Source organism: Haemaphysalis longicornis, unplaced genomic scaffold (genome assembly GCF_048455015.1).
Source record: "Haemaphysalis longicornis isolate Haplotype H1 unplaced genomic scaffold, Haemaphysalis longicornis Haplotype H1 scaffold_9, whole genome shotgun sequence".
Classification (NCBI taxonomy): domain Eukaryota; kingdom Metazoa; phylum Arthropoda; class Arachnida; order Ixodida; family Ixodidae; genus Haemaphysalis; species Haemaphysalis longicornis.
Genome location: NW_027526460.1, coordinates 14847250 through 14872465, shown reverse-complemented (window position 1 = coordinate 14872465; position 25216 = coordinate 14847250). Strand labels below are relative to the sequence as shown.

Sequence of the window (25216 nt, the reverse complement as noted above, 5' to 3'; positions counted from 1 at the left end):
ATGATATGACTAGGGTGTGGTACATTTTTGTGCACCCAAAAAAGAAATGCCTTGCGGCAACGCCAATTTTATCGCGAATGCTCAGCAGTCTTATTTTACCAAAACATTTCGTAAAACGATTATACAAAAAATTGCCGCTAAGACGATTACATCATTACTCGGAGTTTTAGTTACTTTTCATAATGAGTTAGTTCACACTAAAGCTGTAAACGTTGCAAAATTCACGTTTGCTGGCAATACACGGGCATTTACGAGAGGAATATGGTTACAGCAAGGGGATCCGACTGTTGTTTAATCGACAGTTTCCCAACAAAAATCATACGCCAATTTGCCGCGTAGACAGCCCTATTTATTACGCCATGACTAATTCACTTGTCATGATTAGTTAGTTCACTATAAATGAGTTCGTACTGGTGTTCTAAATTTTGTGTCACCCCTGTGTTGTGTGCCAAAAAGCTTTGCCAGCCTTCCACCTTCACAATGTGGAAGACCAGCAAAGTGGAAGACCATCTCATGATATTTTCAACATAGTAAACCCCGCAGCGATAACAGCAGCGGTCGGTGGACTCCGGCAAGTTTCGCTCTCTGCGTCCCGAAGCTTTTTCACTCTGCTTCCGTTTCGATTCGGGTTAGAATTTAATCGAACTTTTCGAAGTGGGTCAACTCGGTCATTATGCATAATCACGATAATTCAAAAGAGCGCTGCCAAACAGGACAGGAAAATACCACACACGGCACTAACTAGCAACATAAAGGTATCGAGAAGGGGAAAAAGTGATTTATCTACAAATTTCGAATGAATTTTACCCGCCGTGGTGGCTCATAGGCTAAGGCGTTGCGCTGCTGAGCACGAGGTCGCGGGTTCGATTCCCGGCCGCGGCGGCCGCTTTTCTGATGGAGGCGAAAAGCAAAAAAAAAAAAAAAAAAAAACGCCCGTGTGTACGAGATTTTGGCACACGTTAAAGATCTCAAGGTGGTCAAAATGAATCCGGAGCCCTCTACTACGGCGCGCCTCATCGCCTGCGTTGCGTCGGCGCGTTAAACCCTACAATGAATCAATCAAATCAATCAAATACATTTCGATGATCAAAAACACAAAGGGACCGTTGTTTCAATGACTAAATATACATGAAATTGTGCCTTGTTGAAAACGAGAAATGCAGCGCTAAAAGCCATGCGAAATACATGCTCTTCAACGTGTCGGAGCCACTTTATCACCAGCTATGGCTCCTTGAGCGCTTACGACCGACTGCCGCTAACATGACGGTTCTCCACTACTGGCGATCGTCTCTACCGCGGTGCGCCTGCGTGGTGCAGCGAAGTGGTGTGCGTGCACGTGTGTGTCACTCGTAGGTATGGCCGCTATCAACGCTAAAAAAAAAAAAAATCCCGGGTCATCTCGACTAACGCGAATCCTGTGGAGGGGCGAAGCATGCAGTTTATAAGTATTCTTGGCGCCTTGGGGTTTTTTCCGACGGAAATGAAACTGTTGGGGGTAGAGGTATACAGATTTGCTGCAGAAGTCTCTTGTCTTTGAAGCACGAAGCTCTTTAGCGCGAGGCGTTGGGAAACGGGTGTACCGGTGTGTTCTTTTAGTGCGCGTTGCGTTCTAGCGCGAGGCGTGGACGAATGTCCCGGTGTATTAGTATCATGACTACATAGGACGACGGTTACGACGACAGCATGAGACGCCGAAAGCCCGACCCCTAAGGGGCTTCGCCCCTAATATATTTTCCTCATATTTTTCACTCACATCATGAGTCACTTCCATGTCGTGGGCTTAAACGCTTCGCTGGTCATCCACTTTCACAGCGTAGAATGATTCATGATTTTTCATGCCTTTCGGTTACTCAACCGCCAAGTTTTTTTTCCCCTGAAGCGGACATGAAAGTTAATACTGGCACCTTTTCTTTTTGTTTATTTTTCAAAAGGAAACTGCATTAATCACACAGCTTGTCAGAATATATAGGTATACTTTAGTTACGCTAGTACACTGCAGCAGTTGTGGTTTAGGTCACCGCATGAGATGAAAGTTGCCCGTGTAAAATTTATTGCCATCAATGAAAAAAAAAAAAAAACATCGGTATAGCTTCTGTGTGTTTTTTTCACGCCATAGAAGAATCTTGCAGACTTTTATTTTACTATAGGCAAGTTATCCAAGCATCCCCGAGAAATTGTTTCAGTTTTCTTGATGGAGATTGCGAAGTATTCGCTTTGATAGGGGAATATTCTCTCCAGTTCACAGCTGTTTGAATAATTATTCGCTTCGTGGCTTGCCGCGGTGGCTCAGTGGCTAAGGCATTGTGCTGCTGCGCACAGCAGACGCGGGTTCGATTCCCAGCCGCGGCGTCCGCTTTTCTGATGGGGGCAGAAAGCGAAAACACCCGTGTGTACGCGATTTCAGCGCACGTTAAAGATCCCCAGGTGGTCCAAATTAATCCGGAGCCCTCCACTACGGCGCGCCTCATCGCCTGAGCAGCGTCGGGCGTTAAACCCCATAATTAATCAATTATTCACTTCGAAATAAAAAAAATGGCCGCGTATAAGCTCCTTTTGTCGCAAATGTCGACAAAATACGATAGTTTTTGTCGACATTCGTCGAGTAAATGCCTCTCTTTGCTTTCCCGCTCACCTCCCGTGCTGTTCCTCTTCCGTCGCGCTCCTCCCAAGGTAAACACACTAAAGGCATTCCACTGCTACAGGCCGGGCTCCTTGATGCCAACGCTTCAGTACGGCGGAAACGCGCGTAAATCAAGGCGCCCTACTTCAACGTTTATAGAACCACGTTGCCCTACTCCACGTGTGTTCCAAGCAGAACGTGGAACCTATCTGGTGGAACCTGTCGTTGCTGTTGCCGTGTAATTTCTCAAATGCCGCCATGAGCGCGGGCAACAGCAGGCGATATTTTTCTGCAGTAGATGTAATATATCATTTGCTATCGCAAAAACGAAGCATCCATGAATTTTTAAATAAATTTGAACACTGCAAATATCACTTATGTATAATGTTCTGCCTTATGTTTGCGTAATGTCTTGTTCTTGTTCAAAAATGTTGACAAGTATGAACACTGACACCGGGGTTAGACGTTTAGATTTGGCTGTGAGTATATAAGACTATTGCGCAGATTTTGTTTCCCTTTATCCGAGTGGCTGAATCGAGTCACAGACAGACAAACAGACCAAAATTTCGGCGTTTAAGTAAGACTATCGTCTTTAAAAAATTACTCTTCGCACAACCCTGTCGTGCAGTACACGCGAAGAATCACGCTACAACAGCGTGCGTGCGCTGCCCTGCTTGTCGCGTGGTCCACCCCGCGGCGCCAGCTCCGCCGCGGCTTCGCGAAGCGTTCGGAGCGCGGCGCGCGGCGGCGTTGTCGTCGGCGCACCCTCTTCCAATCCAGCTTCCTTTTCGGCCGCCGCGTTGTTTCAAGCCGCGAGCGGCAGCAGCGCGGAGGCTCGGGCTCCACATCATCGGCGGCCGGCCCCTGGCTCGCCTCCACCCCCGCCGCCCCTCCCGCCGCCGCGCTCCTTTTTTCGGCCACTTGTCTCGGCCCGCCCGCCCGACACTGGCCGGCCGACGCTCGGCGCGAAGAAAGCGCTTTTGAAAAGGCCGCGCTTCGCCACTCACGACGGCCCGCGTCCGGCCTCCTGTCTCGTTGTGAACAAAATGTTGTGATAGTGCCGCCCGATTTGCCGTCGCCTTCGCCGGTCCTTATTTGTGCTTCGGTGGGAAGCCAGTGCTGACTTTGCCCGCTACCGTTCCGCCGATAAGAGCTGGGGATTATCGCTGTTCGCCAGCTGCCTGCTGGTAGGTAAGTCTTCGTTCGCACGAAATTCCACTTTCATTCATCGGTAAAAAAAAAAAAAAAAAAAAAAAAAAAAAAAAAAAAAGAAGGAAGAAAACTCATACGCCACAACAGTTTATTCCATGGATTCGCATTGAGCTACGTGATTGAAGAAAACTATCGTCGAGCTACTTTTGCTAGCAGCAAAAATTTCTAACGATAACCGCTCAAGAAATGTAGCCCTACCCCGATATCACTCAGAAGAAACTTACAGGTTTCTTTGCGCAGGTGTGATAGGGTTTACTGCTGGTAGCGATAAGCGATTTTTATGGCGCATCATGCGAATTAGGTTCAAGCGCCAAGCACGACTTCAGGAAGAAAGATATTGATAGGAGAGAGAAATTGAACGACCATTCTAATTCCCGAATTAAAATTAGTTTAAAATTAAATAAAGAGCTTGGCGCTTAAACCTAATTCACATGATAGCATACAAACTAGCCTGTATTGACACAATAATTCAGTTTTGACGCAATGGTACGATAATGAGGCAATTGTTATATTAGAATATTTTCATTTGTTTCAAAAACAGGGTTTTGCGACATACGAAGCAACAAGTTTAGAACAATATAAACAACGAAGTCCAGGGGAAGAAAAAAAACAACAACTTCGGTTTGACTTCAAAAAATAAAAATAAAAATAAAACATCCCCAAGCCCCAACTCCTGGCACGTCTTCAGCGCCAGACGCCACAAATTTTGAACCAGGCGCCACGGAAGAGTAGGGCTGGAAAAATAAGGGTTTAATTGGTTTAGCTGATCGCTCCTTGTCAATAATGGGCCATTACAGTTAGTTGTAAATGACGCTCGGTAGATTTTCTCCAAGATGCCTTTTGAGTTTTAAATGATAACAACGAAACTTTCTGACTTGTGTGATGTTTTCTACCTATCTTCATTCTGTGCCCATCATGGGGCGTCAGCGATGCCGGTCCTGTAACCTTTGTGACTATATCCTGTCTAAACTTCACGTTAACGTAATTACGTTACAAATTTCTTCAGCGTATCAGAAACAGCTACAGGCAAAAATAGCAGTGTATTCACGCTCCAGAAGAACCGTAAAAAGGGGGTAGTTGGTGAGGGTCTCGAACATCTCGAAACAGGGCGCAAAGCAACTCGGAGACGTGAAGCTTGTCCATGCGTCTTGCTTACTACAGAGTCTGATTTACTTCTCGTGTCCGTGTATGTTTTTTTAAGACTCAAAGTTTCAACATGAAGGTGGCTGAGCAGTTTGCAATAAAGTATACTTTTAGAAACAAAGCAAGAAAAGCAAACAGAACGCAGACCAGTTTTTTTCTTTTTCATGGCTGTTTCCGTAGTCGTTTTTTCTCGATTGTTTTATTGCTTAATTTGAAATCCGAGTAACTGTGTTTACTCGTTCATGCTATACACTTGGATTGTCAGGTGCGCCGTAGCGAGATGCTACAGATTATGCGCCTAAGATTATCTGGTATTCCTAAGAAGTATCAAAATGTCCTACAGACGGCGTTTTCGTATCTTCCCCGCCCCCCTCTCCCATTAAAAAAATGTTGTTACGGCTGGGTACCAAAAAAGGCGCACAAGCTCAACATCGCAGCGCCTTACCTACTGCGGCGTGCCTCAAATTTTACCTTATCTGAAACACCAGTGCATGCTATCATAAAATTAGCAGGTTGCCGGTGTAAAGCGTTGCTCTTGTTGCTAAGAGCTCGCAATGAGAAGTTTCAAAAAGAAAGCTTGTGGAAATGTACGACAACATTACATGCGCAGTACTACGAAAAAAATTTCTGCATGATAGTTGATACATACATGCGCTTGTAAGACATACTGCATGGCGAAAATGTCAAGCGGTACAGCCTATTTGTAAAGGCCTGGTTCACTCGCGTTTCGTGAACGCCATTAATTCACCGCGTGGCCACGACTGTCGTCTGTCGTCTGCCTGCAATTTTTTTTCTGAGTTCGTTATTTTTGCGGGGAACGGTCGACGTTCGCGCATGTAGTGATCCCGACTACCTGACTTGTTTAGACCAAAGTAACTGAGGAAGTTATAAATTATCTGTATATCTACTGTCTTTCGCATTTTCGAACTGTGTTGGGTGCCCGCCAAGCTGCACGCGCTGCTTTTTTTTTCTTCTGTCCTACCCACTCAAACTGGGAAAAAAAAAAAAAAATTGAATCTTGAATTCACGCGCTGAACAAAGCTTTTTCGATAGTAGTATTTTGTACGACCGATTTTCACGTCTTTGATGCTATAATGTCCGCAGCACCTAACATGAACAACTTACCGGCGTTATCTGCACGCACTGATAGCAAAGTTTTAAGGGTCCCTCCAACACTTTTTTTTCAAAGTGTAAAATGATTTAAGAACGCAGTTATCATGCGCATCTAGTGCTTAGAATATGGAGTCGATTGATTGATTGTAGGCTTTAACGCGCCGACGCAACGCAGGCGATGCGGCGCGGCGTAGTGGAGGGTTCCGGATTAATTTTGGCCACCTGGGGATCTTGAACGTGCGCCGAAATGTCGTACACACAAGCGTTCACTAATAGGGGGTCACTAAGTACCTCAGCCAAATTTTACTTCTCTACGCCACCAGATAACTTAGAAAGCTGTTAAAAATTATTTTAAAGCAAAGTTTTCTCCGCCTTACTCATGTCGACCGTCCCATCAACAAAACTTACTGCAGGAAAGCCAACTTTACGCAGTGGGTTTCGCGAAATGATGGTGATGATAAGCGAATGCCCATCAAGCGCCTCAAAAAAGAAAAAAAAAATCCCCCTCCTTATGAAGCCGACGTCAATCCAATTGCGCCAATCCAATTGCGCCATTTCTCTGAATTATGGGACTTTGTTTTTTTTTTTCTCCTATTTCTCGGTCTTGGTGTTGTTTCCACGCTTGCGTGACGTCAGTCGTGCAATATCGCGGCCATTTTCCGGCTTTCTTTCATTTCCAGAAGTAAACGCATGCGGCAGCCACTTTACAGAAAATTGCCACCAAATCAAAGAGAAAATTGGAAGGCGTATATGCTGTGACGAGCAAATCATGCAGCGCCATTCTGTGCTGCTGATAACTACAGCTTTTATACCTTTCTCGGTGCTTCAAGGCATGAAGGAAAGACGAAAATATTTTATAGGCAGGGCTGCAGTGTCCCATTCGGTAGTGAATAAAACAATATCGGAACACATGTAGAGCTCGCATGCTATGATTTCATTGCAGTTTTTTAAATAATTTGACAACACTTTGGGTCTCCTGTTAGAGAGACTAAGTTGCTTTTAACCGCAGGGCTGTTTAAGCTTTCAGTTCCGCCGTCCAGCGTTACCAGAAAACTTATCCTAGCCGAGCGCACGTGGGTGTGCACCTCGTGGGGAGCACCCGGCGTCGGCCAGCTCGATCTTAGAGAACCCCTTGCCTAGCGTTCGGGGCGTGGTCTCTCGCGTGTTGTTCTCCTCACCAGTTCACGTGCGTTCGCTCCTGAAGTGGGGGCCACAAACTGCCGAGTTCGCGCTACAGACGCCGAATTCGCGAAGCCGGTTTCCGCGGGTTCTAGTGCGTGCTAACGTGGTCCACTCTGGGAGAGGTGTGAAAGCCTGCGCACGAAACGATCCGGGCCTGCCATGGAGTCACGGGGATTTTTCAGCGGCAAGTTCGGAAATCCATGTCAGGTACAGCAGCCGGGGTCTCCGACGAAGGAAGAAGAGCCGCTACGCTAGCTGTGCTGTTTCTCTAGCCTTGCACCACTAGTGCAAGCTGCGGCATTTTTTTAGGTGCTCATTCGGCCCACGTGCTTACTTGAAGCATGAGCTTCTCAGCGCGAAAACGGACCAGGGATGACAAGAAGAGGGACAACAAACAGGTTCCTTTTATTGTCGTCCCCGATCCGTTTTCGCGCTGAGAAGCTCATGGATTACCAACTAGCAAGGGTTGAGGCTTGGGCGAGTTGGTGCCTGATTACAAATAGGGGAACAGCGCAACACAGACAAAACACAAGAAGAAGGTGACAACCACGAGCGCTCGTGGTTCTCACCTTCTTCTTTTAGATGCGACTGCATCTCATTCACTCGCCTTGTCCCTGCATCCGTCGTCGTCGGCGTCCGCCCTTCCCCATTCTCCTCGCCGCACGAGCTGCGCTCTCCGCCGCCCACCCCCTCTCCTCTCCGATGCCACTCTCTCGCGAGGGGCATTGGATTGGATTCGAATGGATTGGCTTGGCTCGGATTAGATTGGATTGGATTTGGATTGGATTGGATTAAAGTGGATTGTGTTGCGTCATAGCCGCGGCAGACGCACTGGCGCCGGCGCGTCCCCTCACCGTTATGCCCGCTATAAAACGCGGTGCCTGCTCCGCTTCGCTCCATCGTTCCAGCGCAGTTCCTCCGCTGTCCACCGCTGCAACGTGAACCCCCTTATGCGTCGCATTTACACAAGGGTTCCCGCGAGGGAAGGTGGGAGTTTTTTTTGTGTTTTGTCTGTATTGCGCTGTTCCCCTGTTTGTAATTACCAACTAGCCGGTACCTTCACGCTTCGTGCAGCAGTTTTGTTAAACGTTTTTATAACCGCTCATGGGAGACCGGCCGTCTAGAGCCAAAATGGAAACACGACCGCATTGCGCCAGTTCTAAATCCAGGGAAAATTCCAACGGCCATAGAGTATTACCGTCCCATAGCCCTTTTGAGCTGTGTCGGCAAACTGATGGAGAAGATAGGGCTTTATCGCTTGGAATGGGATCTGACAGTCATAAATGTATACCCGGCCCAGATGTCTGGCTTCCGCAAGGGCCGTAGCAGCATCGATAATGCCATTGCCTTCGCAACCAGCATCAAACAAGCTAAGTATCGGCGGAACATCATCATTGCCGTGTTCCTGGACATCAAATCAGCCTATGACTGCGTAGCACATGATGCTATTCGCTCGGCTATGAAGTCTTCAGGAATAGGAGCCCGCATGTATGCTTGGCTATCATACTATCTCTCCGATAGGTATGGAAACATGTCAACAAACAGCGGTGACTCAGCACTGTACAGAGTGACTCGAGGTGTTCCCCAGGGCGGGGTGATAAGCCCCACGCTGTTCAACATCTCCATTATAGGCCTGGAAAAATGCTTGCCGCATTCGGTTGAAATCTCCTTGTACGTGGACGACATCTGCATATGGGGCTCTGGCCGCAACAGACGTGTGCTGGTCGAGAGTCTGCAGTGAGCAATCAACTTCATTGCATCGTTCTTGGCAGCACAAGGATTTGAAATTTCGGCAAGCAAATGTGCTGCGTTGGCTTTTACGAAGCGGGACCTCACGCACTACGGGCTCACTGTTGGAGGCAATGTCATCCCATACGTTCCCAGCTATAGGTTTCTGGGGGTGACATTCGACAGGTCACTCACCTGGTCACTTCATGTCCACCATCTCCAGGAGAAGCTTACGTCAATCGCTCGCATATTCAGTATGCTCACGAGAAACTCCGGCGGTTGCTCCGTTAACTCTCTCCTTCGGCTCTACGAAGCGCTCTGCGTTGGCCTCATACGCTACAGCATCGCCGTTTTGGTCCGTCTTTCTAAAGGGACGATCAAGGTTCTAGGGTCCGTGCAAGCACAGATCTTGAGGACTTGCATTGGTGTTCCGAAAACTACCTCTATGTTGGAATACTGACGGAATGCCGACGTCTGTCACCCTTGGCTCTCGGCACGCAGGAGCTTCTCCGCGTGCGACTACGTATTGTGGCCAGGCATTGTGACCACCCTTTAGCACCAAGTTCGGTCCCTGAAGTGTGCGACCATCTGCTGAAGCATTACCAGCCTCCAGCACTTCATCTCCACCGGCCCTGGATGTTCCCGCGCCTGAAAATAGTGACCACGGTGCCCGAATTTACACGCAAGGAGCACATTCCACCTGCCGCTCTACGGTTTTTTGCTCTGGAATATATCTACAACGCATACGGAGGTCATGCACATCTGTACACTGACGGATCGGTGCCATCCACATCATCCACTGTCGCAGTGTGGATACCTTCATCACGCACGACCCTCAGTGTCATGCTCAGCAACAAAACATCATCTACGGCTGCCGAACTTGCAGCTCTGCGGATGGGCTTGGCTCATATCATCGAGCAGCCGGCACGCGTGTGGGCCATCTTCACGGCCTCTCGGGCTGCACTGCAATGTCTGTAGTCTTTCCCCAAAGATCAGCATGTGCTTGATGTACAAGCTTTGCATCTGCAAGCTCTGCAAGCGCACCATAAAATAGCACTCAAGTGGCCCCCTTCCCATTGCGGGATAACTGGAAATGTGAAGGCGGACGTTGCAGCATCCACAGCGCATGACCAACGTGGATCAAAAATACCGGTGCCATTTTCTCGCAAAGATGCTTCAGCCCTTGCATCCCATCTGGCATGGAGCATGCAGCGATCGCTTTGGGCAGACACATCCCATCATTACGCGCCCCTCTACTCTATCGAACCGCATTGTAATTTTAAGATGTCACCTGGACTAACGAAGCATGATGAAGCAGTACTGCACCGTATGCGGTTGAACGTCGCCTACAGGCGATACTACTACTACAAAATCAACCAGTCCACCTCGCCTCTGTGCCCACAGTGTGGTGTGCGTGAATATCTGCAACACGTCATTTGTGATTGTACGCGCTATAGCACACAAAGAGTGTCTCTCGCAGTGTCCCTAAGCCGGCCGCTCTCCGTAGGACTAGAACTGAGGGACGTATTAGGTCCTTGGAATTCTTCTAAACGTGCCGCGCGTGCAACGGAAGCCTTATTGGCTTACCTAAAAGACACGAGTCTTGATCAAACTTTGTAAATAGTTAAAATCATATGTACTCCTCTGGATCATTATAATTATCATCGTCATCGCATTCATCTGGCGTAGCAAGCCAGGCAGCTTATCTCGGCTGACATCGCCAGTTTCATTAAAGATGGTTCTCTCTCTCTCGCAGTTTTGTCCACGCCAAGTTCGGCATAAAATCCCGCTTTTTTTGTGAACTTGCCCTTTTGTATCGACCGAGCTTTCTGAGGCAATCGCAGATTAACGACGACAGCATAGTCATAACGTCAGCATTTTTAAGCAGCAAAAGAGACTTGATCACATTTGGAAGAGGCTCCATTCTTTCAACCTGCGCGGGTGCTCGATAGTGACTGAAACAGTAAATGATCAAACCTTTGTCTACTAGACAAAACAATATTGAGAGTACGTTGTTGTCTCGTTGTTTTTTCGTTGTAGTGTAAGGTACCGCTGCGGTACTCCACTGTGGTACCTCTTGCTGCAGGGTTTGTTGCAGATAAGGGATTAATCGAATAAAACAAAAGTAAACTGAACTCAACTATTTACCGCGCCAGTCCGCACTCTTTCTAGCTGCTGCCGAAAGGGCGTATAAGTGCGGCGAAAACCGAATTCGCGCATTTGTCGCAACGTGCATTTTTGAAATGCATTTGCCGATCAAAAAAATTAAGAACGCTGTGTTTTTATGAAGGGGAACTACCAGACCACGTGTGTTTATGAAGTTCGGTTCACTTCAGAGGGAAGTAAAGTGCACCCCATTCATAGGTAGTACGTGTTGCCGATGCGAATAATTATTCGTTCACGCAAACTGTTCTTCGTTTTTTCGCTAGCTTCTACTACAGAAAGCTTTGCAGAAACAAAAGAAAAAAGTTAAACTTGTGCCATTGGTCCTAAAACTTTGTTTTTGACTGCAGATTTTCGGCGCTTGTGTTTTTGTCGAATACTTCGACATAGAGCAGCGTACTGAAACAGAAAGCACAGGGCGCATCATTAAATGCAGCGACATTAGTAACACAGTTCTATGCGGTCGCAAAGACTTGGCGGCCTAAACAAGAAGCCGCTTACTCGTTTCGGAACCTCCAAGAAAATACGAAACGTATGATAATGACATAAAGTCTTATTTATACCAAAGTGTCATGTGCTCTAATGCTCACACGACTTGTGTTATTTAGTTACTGGTAATGGTTGTGTCACAGTTTCTTCATATGTGTCACCCATTCAGTCCAAAAGTAATGAATTTTTGTTAAAAAGAATATATATTAGGCTCAATGAAAGATATTCCCGACTCTAGCGAAAATTTTCAAGCTGGTGTGTTCACAACAAATTTTCTTGTGGGCCTGATATGCAAATAAAAGCGTTCATGTGTTCCACCAATGTCCATTGAAAGCCAAAAAACTGTCATTTTAACCTTTTTCATAGCATAAGCTCGCCGAAAAGTGATTTAATGGTACCAATAAAGATTTCCAGCTGTTTTACAATTTTAGAAATCATGAGAGGTCTTCGAACAGCAGTCGAACTGAGTGGCATGATTATGACGGTGATGATGACTCATGCGATTTTGTCACGTGACATCGATGTCAGGCAAAGTATTCCCACTATGCACAAGTACTCAAAGTCAAAATCCAAACTGTGAAGCTGGAAGGACCGTTTATTTTCCGACTTTCTTATCACAAACGTTCAATACATCACGGTTTATTTCTATTAGGGTATAGAAATGTTCAGCTGATCACGCTTCACGAGTCTGGACAAAATCTGTCATGATGTTAGAGCCATGAATTAAGTATTCGAATTTTCTTCGCGCCTTCAAATTCGCGTGTTATTTAGTTACTGGTAATGATTGTGTCACAGTTTCTTCACATGTGCCACCCATTCAGTCCAAAAGTAATGAATTTTTGTTAAAACGAATACGTTAGGCTGTTTAGTTACGCAGCTTTCCATGTTGTTGCCGTTGCATCACACGAACACCAATTTGATGTCTGGGGTGTGGGGGGCATCTTACTTCAGAAGGATCGTGGTCGGCGCCACCATCCACAAAAGAGAAAAATACGCCAGGAACACTTTCGTTCGACAACGCTGTCTGTCGCACACAGCCGCCAGCAGAAGGCGCTGGTACACTAGCGCGGTACTTCAAAGGAACTAGCCATTCGTGAATAATCAGCGGTGGGCACTGCCAGAATGATCCCCCGCCCGCATAGAAACCTACACCCGGGCGCCTTCCCACATGCACAAGCACACAGACAAACATACCTAAATTCTCGCAAACAGGTGTTACACACGCGCACAAACGTAAACAAACAGCAACGCCTGCACAGGCTTGATCGCGATTCCACAGCCTCCTCAGGCTTCCGCGCAGACACCCACATATTTACTTGCAAACAACATGGAGCGGAGCAGTGCGACCAGGGATACTTTAATGCAGTGTCGTGAATTGTTTCTTTTTACAGCGACAACTGTTGCTAGATAACTACAAGGGGCGTTTTTCGGCAAGGATCGGGGTGCGTGTGTCCGGTGAGGTCTGTCTATCACTGGAATTTCGGCTCATTCGCCGCTGTGCGAAGGTTTAAAAAAGAAAATCATTTTTGCAAGGTTGGATCAGGACACGCCTGCTTTTCTGAAGCGGAAGCAATAATCACTCGACCATGCCACTAAGTTTTACGGTCTGCTCTACCATCCACGGGGCTGAAGAAACGTTCATCATGGCTCGTATATTTCGTTGCGACTTGAAACAGTAACGCCGTCTTCTTCTGACGTTTTTTGGAGGAGTAGTCTATGCACTACTAACGTGAGACAACACAATCGCCATTGTCGAAACAACAGCGCCAAAAGGCATCCCGTTGCCGCTTTAGGTACCCACGCATATGGCACCTATCCGCATTGTGGATTGACCAAAAAGGACAAGGCCTACATCTTATCCTGGGAGACCCCCTGATCTACAGCGATGGATATGAGGCCCTCAGTACCGGTCTCTGCTGACGCTTCTGCGTGAAACAAATGTGATGTTGTACATATAACTGTTATGCCGTAAGGCAAACTCTCGAAAAAAAAAAAAAACTATGGGAGAGGTTTTTCGCACTTCATCTCAGCCACACCGCAGTGAATATGTCTAGTCATTGGGCGGAAGCTGTTTGGCAGGCTGAATAAAAGCCAAAACAGGCTGCTCTCAGTGTTGTTGAACCACAGTGCAGACGACAAGACCCAGCACGAAGCAGGAGGACACACGAATCGCTGTGTTGTCCTCTTGCTATCGTCCGGTATCTTGTCGTTTGCGTTGTGGTTCAAGATGCATCACCAACTCGCCCAAGTTTTTACGTTGCTATTCTCTCAGTGAGCTGTGTGAGAAGTGTGTCTTGATTTTTGTCCCAAATGGCCGAACCGCTACCGCTCAGTGAATAAACAAAAAAACTGCGGTTGGGCTGAGATGAAGTGCAAAAAATTAGCCGTGGCTTAGCTCGGCTATGCCAACATATACGTCGCGTGAGCTAAGGTTCAGCTGGTTATTCTTAGCTGATTATCATGCGAACTGCTGGTAAAACGGTTTCCAATCCAATCCAATCAAATCTAATTTCATCCAGTCCAGTCCAGTCCAGTCCAGTCCAGTCCACTCTAGTCCAGTCCAGTCCGACGCGCCAGCTGTGCGCCGTGAGACGCCACTGCTCCTCTCGCATGCGCAGCATGGCTCTCCAGGAGCTACGCAAAACTGCTCAACCTCGGCCAGTGTAGCTCACGCTACAAAAATTCTCTCTCTTACTGTAGGAACCTCTGGCGAAAGGGAGGCGGTCGTATAAAACATTGCATATGCCCACATATGCACACAAGGCACATGCCAGCGCAATGGATATGTCTCATTTCAAAGTGACAACTGTGCAACCGTGAAATATATCGTCATTAGAAAATTATCATACTCGCATAACGAAGGCTGTATCATAACGTATCATTATGTAGTATCACCATGGTGTGATATCCCGTGATATTTGTTTGTTTTATTCTGAATCGTGACAAGCAGTTTTATCTGCATAAACGTGACATGCGATACAGCGATGTTTTAAGCTTTTCCCGACGGGCAGCTACGTTTCTCCAGTACTTCCTGTTTCCTGCTCTTCTCTCTTCATAAAGATGTTCGCGTTTTTCTCTCGGAATTTTTCTGAATTTGTTACAAACGCTGCCCAACCGCTGTTTTAAAGTTCTCGGCGAGGAGGAAGTGAGGCTCCCTGGACCGTTTTCTTTCCCTCCGCCGCTGCCGCTCGAAGGAAGCCGAGGCCGTCTTGACGACGTGAAAAGGCGCAAACTTTTGAAAGCCCGCCCCGTGTTGCAATCAACAAAATGCGGCGTCGGGGAATGCCCATTATGTAACCGCGGGGTCCGGGCTCGGAACTCGCGCAATGTAGAGGAGGAAGCCTTGAATGAGCTTGCAGAGATGGAGTGTTTTCACAATGGCTTCGAAAGAGTCTTTGGATGCGGCACAGCGCGGAACAATGAGATTCCGCGGGACGAAATTCACGAGTTTGAATGGCTGCCTCATGACGATTTCCTGCGAACGAAGGATAAAATAAAAGATAATCTTCTTGAACCACAAGCTTCTTATGTCTGCCAGAACACAAAATGGTGCATCTATTTGACCTTGTAGGATGCGATAATTCTTTTTTTCTTTTGGGACCAGAAGGATAATCTTTCTGCCTGTTTTTCTTCTGTGAAGTTCTCCTTAAGTAATGGTCAGTTTAGCTTACTAACGTGTTCTTAAAAGTGCTGCATGACATCGTAAATGAAAGAATAAACATTTAACATAAAATGGAAGAAAGGCGAGTTATGCCTCTGAATGGGTGTCAATATTTCGGAGTTTTCATACTTGAAAAATGGAAAGCAAACGTAACCATGGCGGGGTTGCGAAATTCAACGAATTGCTCCATACGCAATTTCTGCCCCAAAACAGTGAGTGCAGTGTAACTGTAGTACCAAACTTGTCCACTTGTAAGTGCTAGAAGTGGGTAAAGATACTCAAAGGGACCCACGAGGTAGTGGGAAGGTGACGGGAAAGTGCAAAAATTTATTTAAGATATGATTGCTCTCTCTCGAAAAAAAAAAAGTACTTGGCTGCTTTTAGAAGGGGCGTGTCTCTTGAGTTAAAGAACGTGGTTATAGAGTGGTGCACGTCCCTAGTGGAGTGCAGATACTTATCATGAGGCGGTATTATCATTAGATATGTTCTTCATTTTCCTCTCTTACTGCGCCACGCCCCTTCACGCGCATCTTCACTGCCCGAGTCACGGTATCGGGGTTACAAATCTCGTTACGCGTTTTCATTGCATGTTTGTTTAAGTTTGTTATGTTCTAGTAATCCCAAAGCATATTTTTTACATGGACGTTTTTGAACATTTAGTACTGTTGCATATTTTTGGCAGTAGATTCCATATTTTCAAAAAGCCTTCATTTGGTGACGTTTTTATCGGAATTTTGCTGCACTATTATGGCGTACTCTGAGCTTTCAACTCCGAATTTCGGAAAGTTTGAGTGCCTTGTGGCTGTTACCAAGCGACTCCGACATATGACGGGAGTCGACCGAGCCAGTTGGTACATGACATCTGAACAGCGCAAAATACGTGAAACAAAGGAAACGCAAGTGGAGACGATTTTAGACTCTTTTTGTTTCTGTTTATCGCGACTCTCGCTTCTTCTTTTCTCGTTGTCTTCTCTCTGCTGTTTATGTTTGACAATGTACATTGCTGCGTGGGGGACAGTTGTTTGTTTTCTGGCGAAATTTCACCGAGGCTTTCAGTGGAACGTCTTTGCATCGCTGACCGAGTAATTAGGAGAATATTGTGAGAAAGTAGCGCAGCGACCGAGTTAAAAAGGTATCGCGAGGGCAGATATGTTTGGGCCTCTTCCCATACAAATGGAAGAATTGGAATCAAACAATAGGACTGCCAGAGTTTTGTACGGGTAGAAAAATGGCCTCGTGGTGGGACAGCGGGCAGGCATTCGCTGCGAGTGCTTTGTACTCGCAGACCCTTCACTGCGTGTCCTGTTGGCTGTGCCCCAGCTGCAACAGGTAACGGAAGGACAACACAGCAGTCGGATACAGGCATTTTCTGACGTTCAAAAGTTGACACGTGTTCATCTATTGCGGCTTTTATAATAAATAGGCAGCTTAAGTATCTTCATCCGAAGTAGACGTTCGAAGGTTTCCATTTAAACCCGGCCCTACGAGAATATTGCGAAGCAAATGAAGTGAGGTTTTAAGTAAGCAAGACAGTAGTTTTTACGTCACTCGTATTAATTCAATACTCAGACAGTGCTGGACACTGCAGCCTGATTCCCCGCGAAAGCCGGTAAATAAAGAGTGAATGTAAAAAATCAGTAGGTCGCTTGGCCCGTTTCCTTGGCCGGGTCAGCTGCTTTCCCTCAATGACCGCGGTAAAGCAAAAAAGCTAGCTTTACAGGCACCGCACGCGCGCTCGACATGCACGGCTGGCGCAGGGTCATGTGGTGCACCTGTTTCTCCGTGGAGAGCGGGTCTTTTTCGTATGCGTAGACGATTTTGGTTGTACTTCTTACTTTTCAGCACGTCACCCGCTACTAGGGCGCTTTAGGATAATTTGGGCCAGCTCGAGAGTTCAGTGTCGCGCGGCTCTGCACAGTGAGGGTGATGCAAGAGATGTGCGGCGCGGGGCTGGTGGAGAATTTGAGGCCGCAATGAATGTCATTTTGAGTGAAAACGTTCAAGGTAACGAAAAATGTGTAAATCGGCAAAAGAGTAGCTGTCTGCACTGGCAAAACTTTCCAGGCTGGGCAAGTGGCACCAGAAAGAGCACAACGTCGCCGGCGGCTGCGCGCCCACCGGACTCCAAGTGTGTGACGTTTGCCTGTCCACATGACGAGAAAATAGTAGCGCTCACAAAAACGAAACAGAAAAGCAACATCACATAGCGTTCATATACAAAAATGTTCGTTCCCATGGCTCCGACGGGTGCCGACGAAAACACCAATATCGGGGCCATTGGCTGCAAGATGAAACCACGCGGAACCCAAAGAAAATGTACTCAAAATGTACGTATGCCTGCAGTTCTCTTTAAAAAAGATCTTTTAACAGCAGAGCTGTTGTTACTGGCCGTAAGTTCGCCGTTGCAGGAAAAATGCCAAGAAAATTCCGAGCGATCGTAAGCGCGTGCCTCGCGGCGACCGCCGAGCGTCTGCGCCACACGCAGTGGCTTCTGCAAAAACAAGGAGAAAAACTCCAGCGCTGTCGTCAAGCGCTACCGTGCATGTAAAACACCAACTCCAGCGCTAATTCTTAAGATGAAAATACACCCTGCTTGGGAGAGGTCACCGCAGCCGCCGCATTCTCTAGAAGTCGTTATGGACAATTGTAGACATGGCTTCAAGTGGGCCATCTTTCCCGAGACGACTTGCAGATCCCGCCACCGTTGCCTCGAGTCAATGACGAAGAGCTGGTGGAAGTCTACAATGCTGAGGGTGTCTTTGCATCCAACACTCGCCGAGAAGAAGACGACAACCTCTTCGATGCATATGACGATGATTACTAGCACCACAACTATGCAAATAAACAACGATAATGAAACTTAACTATGTGGGCGGCAATACGATGCATTTGACGACGATTACTAGCACCACAAATATGCAAATAAACAACGATAATGAAACTCAACTATGTCCGGCAATGCTTACCTACAACAGCTTCACCATTCAAGTCTTGCGCGTTCGTGCAAACTTCCCTGAATTTTTAAAATGCTTCCAGCATTATGTAGTATGGATGGTAAGGAATGCCCAAAACTAGAGGTGGCTTTTAATGGTCGTTTGGTGGTTTGTTCGAAGCGACAGAAATAAGTAAGCATAGTGAATACTCATTACGCAATTGAGGCCCAATAACTAGGATTCATTCCTCTTGAGCAACCCTCGAATGGACCTTATGGGACGGAACAAGATAGAAACAGTGGATCAGAAACAATAGATCGAATTGAACAAAACAGACCCTATAAACGAATAAACTGTGTTACAAGGACACTGCAGTAAAACAAGCACGCTTGGCTATTATCAGTAGAGCACATTGTCGAGAATACAAATTTAAAACTCACAACAGCGGAAGTTGCTTTTAACGTGGGATTGGTGGAATATTTTTGCTGTACATGGGCAATTTAGAAGACGCAAACCTCAGATATCAAACACTGTTAAATAGCATGCTTCATCTCGAGGACGTGGCTTTGTTTCACCTTTTGTTTCGTTGAACTGTTTCGCCTTGAGTGCAAGCGCAGTCGAATGATTCTTCGGCATGTGGGTGAACTCCAGGGCCGGCCGTACCTACTTACCACTAGCGCATACGAATGCAGGGGCCAGTGGTAAAATGAAATATTATTAGCGCAATAGGGTTGCAACGAGGCGACCGACAGTTGGTCAATGGCGCGCGTGTTTTCTACACCTGCTCCCAGGCGGCAGCACCTCCCAACAAAGCTTGAGCAGGAATGGCATACAGGGGCGGGCTTTCGTTACCAACATTACCAGGCCGTTGTTATACGGAGATGGCGTCACAAATACTGTTTATGCATTGCTTATAATTTTAACAACTAATAGGGAAGCCAATCACAGCAGGCTTTTTATGAATATGGCGGTGATTAAGTAAAGTCGAGAATAGCGCCACGGTTGCGTCTGGGCGCCTTGTGACGGGCTCTTTAACGTCACAAAAACATGAAGCGGAAATAGCAGAAGGAAATTCAAGCTTAAAGTACTCACTTTAAAGACGCGCGATACTTTAGTCGAAGCAAAAAGTTATTCAGCGTCAGCGTCTGAATATTTAGCGTTTTGTAACATTCCATATTTCATTTACATTGTGCTGCAAGGTACTACGGTTTAAAAAGTGCTGAAACAGCACAACAACCATTTATGAGCCCCCCCCTCCCCCCCCCTCCTCCAAAAAGTATAGGGTTTCATTGTAACAGTTGGTTTGTTTAGTTTAGTGCTACAGTAACCAATTTATTATGCAAAATCACAAAGGAACGAGAGGGCAACAAAGCACAAAATAAACCGTAGCAGTACTTTAGATCTTTCGCATAACATTTCGCAGACACTTCTGAAATTACGGCAATACAAAAACTATTGGGAATAAAACTCAGCTTTGAAACTGTTTTTTTTTTTTTTTTTGAGGACGAAATGCATTAGGATATGGCGGGAAGGGGCGGGGGGGGGGGGGGGGGGGGTTTGTACCACCACATGCACCACCATTGTTTCGTTACCATTGTCCCAGGAGCGGATATAAATACAGTTTGCTAAATAGATGGGCGAATCTAGAAGTTGTAGTGCTGTGTAAAGATGGTACTTACGGCGGCATTATATTGCAAGCGCAACGAATAAATATTATTCTCGCTGCTAGTTTAACCCGGCCTGCGTGAAGGAAAGGCCGTACCGAGGAAAGTGCTATCCATTTTTACTAGGCGCCTTGCGCGAATATTAGAAAAAGGCTGGTTCGAGCCAGTACGTTTTATTCCTACTTCGGACGCTTTGTACTATGCACCGGCTCGTCTGGGAATGAGCCTGGGGCACCTTTATTATGGGTTTAGAGAGAATTCGGTATTGAAGTTAGCCGCACAAAAGCCAAAGAAAAAGAGCTTTTACGCACTCAAACCACGGGAAATTTATGTGAAGCTATGTAATTTTTACTTACCCCCCGGGCAACGTGCGTTCGCTTAGTCTGGACGATCAGAGTTGTTTGCGCAAGCACTTCAGCTTCCCATGTGGTAGTCAAAAATGTTCAGCACCTAACTTTTTGAACCGCCGTTCTCGTTAAATGTGTGTGACAGTGTAATGCACCGTAGCTTCGGAGCGATTTCTAGATTTATCGGGCAAAGAGTGGCGTGGGCAGGGCAAAAATTTCGTTTAGCCCAGCCTTGTATCTTGCGCGCACGGGGGAAAAGGGGACTGAACAGATTTCTTGAAATACCCAGAAACTAGCGTAGGATGGGCTTACGCTGCGCTGGAAACTTTCGGCCAACTGGGATGCGCGTGTAGTGGATGCAACATCTGACTGTGTTTCGGGGACACTGAGTGCCCTGCCTCCACACTACGACGCAGAGCGGCGCTAACTTGTGGGGAGGGTAAGGAGGCTGCCATAGTTGAAAATGGTGGCTCGTTGACCATAGGTTTACTAAAAGAAAATACGTGTTGATAAATGAATATTTCACCCCACCACACGAGATTATGTCTAACTTTAGATTTTATTTTGTAATGCGGTTGTCCAAGCGTTGCCGAGTCTGTTGGCACCGAACGTCTCAGTGAAATCGGCACCTCCGTAATAGCTATGCAATGCAGTCCCTGTGTAGCACAAATCAGAGACCAGGGTCACGGTCGCGAGGCTTGGTCATTTGGAGAAGAATGAGCGATCAGAAAAAGTAGACCGTTCCTTTTGTTTTCTCCCCTTTGCTCGGCTAAACGAAGGCACGAGGGCATCCTCATTGTGAAGGTGTTTCATTTGCTGCCGTTGATAGGCACGATTGGTCGTCACGGACACGGATTTCCTGTGACGGGTCTACTCATAAACGCATTAGCAGAGCTCCCTAAACCAAGTTCATCAAGGTCACGTAGCAGTTTTTAGCATGAAAGTAGCGTGTGTCTGCGGCCTAAAGCAACGAAGCAGCACGTCGCACGCCACAGCGAGCTGGGAAGCAGCCTGTAGACATGTGTTTTTTGAGTGTGTGTGTTTTTGTTCCGCTGAGTGCATACACACGAATGCAGACCTGCTTTTCACTGTGGTGAGCGGGGCGGTTAATGGGTGGAGACAGTTTATGCCACTGGAGTTATCTTCAACCACCTTCAGTGGGTATCAGGCATGGACACATTGTCATGGAGACATCTTTTAAGTGACCGCCATCATCATGATCAGCCTGTTTGTGCTCACTGGAGGATTGCGGCCTCTCCCAACAATTTCTAGCCACTTACAGCGTGAGTTTGTCCAGTGGTCCCGAATGTCTTTAGTTGATCCCTGCATTGTATCCATCGTTCTGCTCTATTTCGTTTGGCGTCTCTTGGTAGCCATTCCATTAAACAGATGGTCCACCTGTTGTCGTTCAGTCGCATTAACCTGCCCAAGCACGCTTCTTTTGCTCAATTTGAACTGAGACACCTTGTACCTGTGTTTGTTCCTCAGTCCACGCTGCTGTTTTCTTATCTCCAACTGTTACCTTTAGCATTTTCCTTTCCACGGCACGTCTGACCACCACAGCTAGATAGCGACACACGGGGACAATATTTTTTTTTATCTGTCGCATTTGTGGTTCAGTCCCTATTCTTTTAACACACGTTCCTGTAGAGTAGCGCCGTAAAAGTAAACGTACCATTTGTACTCGAAAAAATTACTTTAAAAAGTGTCCTAAAAGTTTCAGAGGTCCTTAACCTTAGCAGCGCTGCAAGTTGCAACAACCGCGACCTGGGCCCATCACTCGCAGTCGCAGAAGCAGCGAACACGCGTCTACCGGTACCGCCGCCAGCACCGCGCCTTTCATGATGCCGGCGGCAGTGTTATTTGCTCGGGCCTGTCGGGGCAAGCGGCCCATCGTATATTCGCGAATTGCTCCAAGGTCGGCGGCAGTCTAAGACAGAGCGGCGGCGGCAATTCGCGTAAACGCCTGATTAGATTTGGCGCGGCCCGGGCCTGACAACTTTTACGGCTACAAGCCCAACCACGCAGCAGCGACAACCCCTAAGACGTGGCAGCTAGGCGCAATTGCGGGTCTGGTGGAAGCAAGAACAGCAGCGGCTACAGCGCTGACTGCTTCCCGTTAAAGACGACGGGGAGCTCGTTTGAAGGCCTCCTCATCTACTCTCCCACTTTTCACCTCCTAGGGACCATGCCTTTAGCAATGCTGCTCGCTGTCTCGCCAAGCCACGGGGCGCTTAAGCGCAAGAAAAGTAACGCTTGGAGCTGTGTTGAGACGAGTCACGTAGAGTAGTAGCTGTGGGGTAATAACTGCGCTTGAAGTAGCACTCTAGAGTACTTCTCGCTACGTTTGGAGGTATTTTTCCGACCCCCGGCTCTCTTTGCAGGGAGGGAAACCGTTGGCCCCGAGCGCAAGCGGCTTTGCCGCGCGGCCGTTTCGTTTTGCCGCGGCCACGTGAAAGAGCGACGCGTGCGGCCGCTTGATTGCGAGAGTTGTTGCGCAGGCTCCGCTCTACCGCCGCTTCCCAACAAAGCCTCGAAAGTAGGAAACAAAGCGCCGGAACGGCCGAAACTACCGCGCTCGAATTTTCGACAGCGGGAGAGTTCACCGCCTGTAACAAGGTTTTACGTGGCTCGGGCGGAGGCAAAGGAAAAAAGTTGTTTTCCTAGCTAGAGGATTACGGGGCTAAGGTGGCGCGAAGGCGGCGCACGGGAGGAGTCGTGTTTTCGTGACCCTCAAACGTCGGAACAGTAGCACGTTGCTTGCTTCGAAAATCCCCTTCTGGCTGGTTTATGGCTCCTGTGTCGATACAAAGTTTCTTTGCCTAACACACAGGGAAAACAAACAAAAAAAGGCAGAAAACCTGGTGCTCTTTGCGGTGCGATGTCTGGCTGCTTCATTTAAGGGAGTTTCTAAGGGGGCAAATGCATATTCAGGGTTTGTTCCCTCGTATATTTTCTGCGTCACCGGAGCATTAAAGCATGGATGTGGGAAGGCGTAATATTCAAAACGTATGGGTCAACACTACATGGAGGAAACTTTCGGACATATTGACTGTCCGCATTAATGTTGAAGGGATCAGGAAAACGTGGGAAAATTGAAAATTGAAAATGAAAAGCTTTTTTTCACTGCTCGGGGCCTGTGCCTCTCTCCCCTGGTGGGAGGTCAGGGGAAGCCCTGAACTCGGTCTGTCCATGCCTGCACTGCCGATGGAACAAAGAGGTGCCGGCGCCGAGTGCTGCACCGGAAAATCAAGGACGTCAGTGCTGCACTGCTGCCCCCACACGTTCAGGCGGTGCAGGCAAAATGACGAGACCTATTGTGCGGACGCTACTCGGCAAATGTCAAGCGCTCTTGGAACTAGGAACTATACTGGGTAGCAACTTTCAACTTCCTTTTAAATGCAGAGCATTTCTTAGCCTCGCCTCTTCCTGCGTCGGACGGCATCCACAGCTCCGCGTCCGCAGCAGGTGCGCCTCTCCTCCTTCCCTCCTCTCTCTCAACAGCAGCTGGCGCGCGCATGCGTCGTAGTCAGCCCGTTCGCTCCGTTGCGGTCTCGGCGTAACAGGTGCGTGATAGCAGCGCGGTGGGGCGTGGAAGGGCGCGCGCTGCTTGCGCATGTGCGCTCTCCCCCCCGTACTGCTCTCCCTCTACTGCGCGCGCTGCAAATATAAAGCGGCTAGCGGTCGCTCGAGCTTCAGTCACTGCGTTGCTCCTTCCTTCCTTGGTTGACGCTCTCTCCACCCTAACACGACTTTACTCTCCTCTCTCTACCCCAAACCAACACCAACGCAACTACAACCCAACTACCCACCCTAACGCGACTTTGAGTGGCGTTAACGACCCCCAATGCTCTGCATTTACTCGTGTTCCCCTCGCGGGAAGGCGCGGGAATTGTTTTTTTTTTTCGTGTTTCCGCGTTAAAAATGATATGCAAGTACAGTTTTCAATTTTCTCTATTGCTGGAAAAAAAAATCCCAATATTTCGGGCAAAGGAAAAAAATAAAACCGAAGAACACAAGTTCTTCTTCACCGTATATTTTTTTGGAAAAAGGGCGTCCCATATATTACCCACTTTGTCCTCTTAACAGAATAGAATTTGCTTTTTGCACCGAGCTAATTAAATTTAACGCTAATGTTCCTCGGCTACGTTTAAGTCCGTTCATTTTTGAACTCATAACATTTTTAATTAACGCTATAAGATGTTCAAGCTGTAGCAGTTACACATTAGATATTGTAGAACGGAGGTTATGTTCTCTAAAAAATTATTTAACCGGCCAACAGACAGCGGACTACGCGCAAAACGAAGCAGCAACAATAAAGAACAACGTTGACATTTCGTTCTGTTACAGCGGAGACAGAACGACGGCCACGACTTATGGAGACATAAAGTGAGGAGTAGGAAGGAGAAAAAAAAAAGTAAATTCGTCGGAAGAAACACGAGACGACTGAAAGAGTACCGGCCCAATCCAACACCAAATAGATCAGAAAGCCTTTGCGTAGTCCAGTCACCACGGGCAAGCAATTGTAGGCTTTGGTTTTTTCGGTGCAGCGGCAGCACAACGACGTTACTTTAAGATGAACGACGTTTCTGCACACCACTGTAGATAAATTGACACGAGCAAGCGACGATTCGTGCCTCTTTCTCGACAGAAGGTGTCGTCCGAGCCAAGGTGGCTGCTTAACAAGGTTTCGTCTTCTGTCGCGATGCCGCGCTACATAATTTATGACGAGTATTCTGTTCAAGCGGGGCGAAGGGGGGCTCGCGTTTCCTCAGTCATTCATCTTGTTTTCGAGGGCTCGATTCTCCCCCGCCTCCGCGCCTACTTCTTCTTTACGGTGAAGTGTCGGAAAGTTTAACAGACACGAGCGGGGGATATCTCACGGATGAACGAAACGGAGCGCGGATGTCTGTAGTAATAACGATGAACATGCTACGCTTGAATTGGTACACATGGGGCGC

General features: G+C 47.4%; 1 protein-coding gene across 1 annotated transcript in view; it reads left to right on the top strand.

Moving 5' to 3' along the window:
• Positions 1-3425: 3425 nt before the first annotated feature.
• LOC144152724 (metabotropic glutamate receptor 5-like) overlaps positions 3426-25216 on the top strand; it is a 518399-nt gene continuing 496608 nt past the window's right edge. The window contains exon 1 of the mRNA XM_077684131.1: positions 3426-3811. The gene's annotated coding sequence lies outside the window, so the exon portion shown is untranslated. The remainder of the gene's footprint in view (positions 3812-25216) is intronic.